We start from the raw sequence: 6,000 nt of genomic DNA, 5'->3' as shown, positions 1-6,000 counted from the left end.
AACCACTAACCAGATATACTTCAGCTTTCAAGACTACTTTTATGAAACATTTTGTATAGAATATTTGATCTTGGTTACAGTTTAAAATTTGTTATTTCAAAAATAGCTAGTTATTGCTAAGGTAAATATCAAACATATCTGAATTTCAACGTCCCACATTCTAACGTAATCGGTCTTTCTTTTGGCCGCATTGTCAATAGTAAGTTGATTGTATTTAAGGTCAGTTTAATACTAAGCTTCGTTTAAAAAAATAACGATTATTGCGAGTTAGTGTATATAACTGGGTCTTAAGCTTCACAACTAGCCAAATGTAGTCGATTACTAACTTTAAGCCAAGTTTAATCTTCAAGTTAAATTTTAGCGTTTGAAGTTATATTAAGTAACTATAAGATTAGGTATTATGATTATTTAGATCAACAATATGGAACCATAAACTAAAAATGTTAATGGAAATCCAAAACTTCTATAGTTTCTACAGCGTCATTAAATAATATAGTTATGTACCTTATGCGGCTTGAACCAAATTTTACAACAATTAAACAACAGGAATTGAAAAGATTTCATTTTTAGCTTTTTCCCCTATTAATATAAAATAAAAAAATACGAGATTGTAAAACTTTTAGATGAAATCATGTGAAACAAATAATTTTTTTAATACCGATCAATAGTAATTATTAATCAAACCAATTTTAATCAATAATATTTGTTTCACGGTGTGTTTTTTTCTGATCCATATAAATTGAATGGAATACCTACACTGGTGAAAAGTTTCATATAGTATAGAATATAGAAATTTGATTTAAAATGTTATCTTGGTACCTACATATTATTTGGAAATATCACTGAATCGGAATAAATTATTTATTACACGCAGAGTAATGATAGATACACAGATGCACAGATTCTTATCTAAGAATTATTGTGAACTTATGATGTGGAAAATAAAGAAGTAAGTATCCTAAAGTAAGTTTAGTTATCAACTCAGTATTCGAAACAGTGAATTATACGGCCGTCGTAATTAAACGTTGATTTTAAACAGACAATAAATCGTATTAAAATTCAAAACCATTATTTGATTACACAATCAACGATCGAAAATGTAAAAACAGGTAGGTTTTCACAATATGACATATATTTTTACAGACCAACGAGTACCTATTATGCTAATAATATTAAAAATTCTCATTGTTTTATGTCCCGTCCAGAGTTAAATCATCTAACTTTTGAACTAAAATCGCAACTTCAACTCAATCCACTGTTGCAAATGTGTTACTATTTGTTTATTCCGATATCCAAAATTATATATACATACTTTTCAATCGATTACGCCCAAAGTAATTATTATTATAGTTGTAACTTGTTTGTCGAATTCATCGCTTTGAAGTTATTGGATAAATATTGAACTCTAATTCGTTATTTTAATCGACGGTATATTTGTTTTGTGTCCAGTAACTTTTACAATGCAAAAATTTTTTGAAAAGTCATTGTGAATTATTACATTTAGGTACTTTGAAGAATATGAATGCTTTGCTGTTTTGACAGTATATTTTACCTAATGACTTGTGTAGAACAAAAATAGTTTTTCGAGTGTAAATAATGCTTACTATTCGTTGTTTTAAAATGTTTGATATACCTATTATATTCTTTGGTGAATAAAGTACATCATATTTATCTGATTGACATTTAAATTTTTTTCAAAAATTATAATAGATTATTAAATACTGTCACTCAAATATCAACATAACATTTGACAAAATATATACTGTATATCATATAATATACCAATTTCTCATATTTTGTAAATTTGAATAAGCTATAAATTTAAATTTGTAATGTTTTGCACCACTGTGATTTAAGATGGTATCTACATATTTTTATCTGTTATCTTCGTCCCAGGGTCGCGTTCAAAGAGGTAAATTGTCTCCGTCATCGAATTTTCAACAGTCCTGTTACCATATTTGGCAAGTTACAATTCATTGGAAATATTTTTTTTTTTTAGACCTTCACTTTTTTTTATTATTTATCATGCTTTTTATTTATACCATTAAAAATATTTGATATCTTTATAAAATAATTGAGCTACTAAAAATATCATTGCATGTAAGGCATTATTCGTTAATCAAAATACTTGAATTTATATAGGTATCCATTTAAGGAGTTGGTTGTTTAAAATCATTTAAAAAATAACAAAAAATGTTACATAAAATAATAACACTATATAGACCTACAGAAAAACAGTGGAAATTTCAACAATTCACGATTATGTTATAATAGAAAAACTATATTATATCATATAGAAAATAGAAATTGAAAAATAATAGTACCATACTAAAAATTAAAAATGTATATTTAAATAATAATTGATTTGCTTAACTGACAACAAAAACGTTACCAGGTGTTCGCATAATACATATAAAATCATTAAAATATAATTTATATAGGTACAGAATTTCACATTTACTCGTAGTAAATTACATTCCAAAAATAATTTAAATTATTATTTTAAGTTCTAATACATTAGAGAATATTACAAAACATTTAATGAAAGTATGGTTGTTGCGATTATACATCATAATTTGATTGTTATAAATACCACTATTTCAAATTTGCTTAACTAAATAATGTGTATTCTCCACTCTACACAAATAACATCATAGTATTTGCTTAACAAATCTTGGTCAGAGTAAAGTGGACCTAATATGATGACTTGGCAGTTTTGAATATTATTCCTATATCGTAGTTAAACTTGAATAATTTATTTTCCTAGGGCTACAAGAGGTCTAAATGTGAATTTTTCACAGCAGTTTTGAGTGGTTTGGTTGACAATACATAAATCGAATTCATTCAATATTGATTTTCCATACGAATGCTGCAGATTTATTCAATTTTAACTATTATTGATATTTGATCAATAATCATAATTAATATAAATGTTTTCTTTACAGCAAATATTTTTAAATTTATTCAACCAGCAATAATATTATCATAATTAATATATTTAACACAGCCAAAATTAGAGACAACGGGTAGAAATAACTCGGACTCAAATTATAATACACACGAATTTCAAATTATTTGATTTTGAAATATTTATCTTAACTTTAAACACTTTAAACGAAACGTAGAATGTTAGGCGAGTTTCATTTAAATAGTATAAGCTTATAATATATATTATATAGGTATTTAGTAACCTAAACTCATTAATATGTAGTATTGTATCGAATATCAATGTACCTATTTGAATGTATTGAACCGAAAATGTGTTCGAAATTGTGTGTGTTACCCATAAATAATGCACCACTGTGTATCTGTGGATAGACATTGGTATTTTTATGTGCCGTTCACACCAAGTAATTAATCTAAACAACAAATGGCGTTCTATAGGCTTACGGCTCACCTGTACGCGTGTAATGCGATAACTAATTATTATTTCGAAACTCTTTCGACCGTTGCGGTATTTCCTTGTCAAACGTACATCTTTTGATAAATAATTTACACGTATTAGCGGTTTCAGAAGTGGTCGTTGATTATGTTACCTTGTTGTTTATATAAAATTACAGTCCGGCGTAGGGTATATATTCGTAATTACGCGTTTAGTTCGATTTTTCAACCTAATACATATTGTTACGACCTAACGGCTAGCGGCGTAACAGTACAGGGTGATTATTTTTAAGAAATACACGAATTTTCTAGAAAATATTTAACGATTTTGAAAATGTTTTTTTTTTTATAATTTTAAGCCAAGTAAATACCGAACAACATAAAAATAAAAATAAAATTTTCACCTTTACTGTATTGAACGAAATATGTACATTTTTATTTCATATTCCGAAGTAGGATATTTTACTAAGAATTTCAGTCGGTATAAAAAAATCGAATTTCAAACAAGAAGCTAATAATTATAGTTATATAGGTATAAAAATTGGCTGGTATTTAAAGTGTATACGGCTGGAGTAGTGGATAAATATTTTTCTAAGAATCCGTATTATGTTACACCATACATATCTAAAAATGATGTCTATAATAAGCTCGTCTAAACTGTAAAACTATTCATAAGTTAAATAATAACGATCAAAATTAAAAACTACAACGAGAAAAAAAGTTTTGTTTTTTCAAAAATTTACTTTTGTAATCTTCATATTATTATAATGTAAGCCTGAACGATTTGACTACGATTGGACCGGACCTGCGGCGATGGTTGAGGGGGTGTGTGAGGTCGCAACACGGGTAAATTGGAAACGAAATAACCGTGTTTGGACTTGCAAAGCTTCCACGGCCGCGCATTAGCGTTCCTCCGGCCGTCTCATCGCCCTGTCATCGATGCCTGTAATAACGTTGGGGATTTCGGGGGCTGGAGCAATTTAAAGGAGAATCGTGTTACCTACTATCCGCGTATTATGGTATATAATATACCTATGTTCGTGGGCCCGTCCCCGGAGGACCGACAGCTAGTGTGTAGCGAGTGTGGCCGATCTCGAATGACCATCGGATTCGTCTAATAAAAATTCGGGCGACAATGTTTTCCTCGTACACACCTTCCGCAGCGTGTTATTCTATCATTATCGCATAAGCACATACGGCGACGATCGCTCGATGGTTCGACACTGCAATGCTTTGCGATGGTCTCACATAGAGCATAATGTGTAGGCACACGGAAAATCGATGGAATAAAAATAAAACGTATATAGGCATACTCCTGCTGCTGTTGTACTCTAATATTGGTCAACGTGAAACTATAATAATATTGACATTTGCATTACAACGAAGAAATGTTTCCTAAAAAACGCAGTGTAACTGCTGTCACCATATTATAACGTTATCTATTGAACAAGGCGTCTGGTGATTACTTTGTATATAATGCCACTTTCGTTCCAGGAAATGATGATAAGACTCGCGTAAAATGGTCTTCTTCTGAGAACCCTTCGTCCTTAATGAAACAAATTGATCCTACCTTTCGAATCTTTCCAAACATAATGTTAACGGGGCATAAAAAACATCATTTCGTCTGTATAATAGTTACACAAAGGGATTCAACAAGCCTGATCGTCTCACTTTTATTCTTTGATAATGCATTTATTCAAATTCTGATTTTTGAAATATTTCAATTCGGTACACTTAAATATCATGATATTGTTTTCAAATAATTGCATTTTTATACCATTTAAGAAGTTTCCTGTATTCCAGTGGTGATAGAAACATATTTTTTCAAACAAGAACCACCGTTTTATATCATAGATTTGTAATCTAAATAATTGCTTTGAAAATGTTGACGCATCTAAATCTAACTAGGAATTTCTGAGTCATTTACCTTCATGTACTTGGGAAAATGGTAATTTATTATGGTGTCACCTAAAAATAAAATAGGACCGAGCACGCTCTTTGAATCACGCTGTGTACACTCGTAAACGCATAAAATGATTTTATTGTTTGGAGAACAATTTTTGTATTCGGCCAGTGTCCAAGGTATAAAAAAACGTACTTTTTTTCAAATACTACTTAGTTATGGGTTACTGAAGTATACAATAGTTATCGATGAAATATAAAATGTATATTATTTTACAACTCAACATTTCGCAGAAACCGGACCGGACAGTTTGAATAATATTAGGGTCTAATTAGCAGTGAACAATTTTGGGATCTCAAATTACCACCTTCATCTTCGTATTTGATGTTACCAATATCAATAGTTGAAAATAATTAGTATGATGTAAACTGTATAGAACAATAAAAACAAATACGAGTACGTCTGCCTACCATAGGCGCAATTTTGGGAAGTCTAGAGGGGGCTTATCCCCCTCTAGTTTTATTTAAGCCCTGCTAAGTTTTTAAATATATACATTCTTAAATATTTCACCTAATAAGAAAAATTATCAAATTAAAAAAAAAAATTAAATATGGAATTTTTTAGCCAACTCGATAATCAGTGTACGTATGTTGTCTAATGACTAATGCGTAATAAGTAATAATTAACATCAATTTATAGAATATATAATCAATTGT

This window comes from Metopolophium dirhodum, chromosome 8 (assembly GCF_019925205.1).
Source record: "Metopolophium dirhodum isolate CAU chromosome 8, ASM1992520v1, whole genome shotgun sequence".
Lineage (NCBI taxonomy): Eukaryota > Metazoa > Arthropoda > Insecta > Hemiptera > Aphididae > Metopolophium > Metopolophium dirhodum.
Note: the sequence above shows the minus strand (reverse complement) of the source record.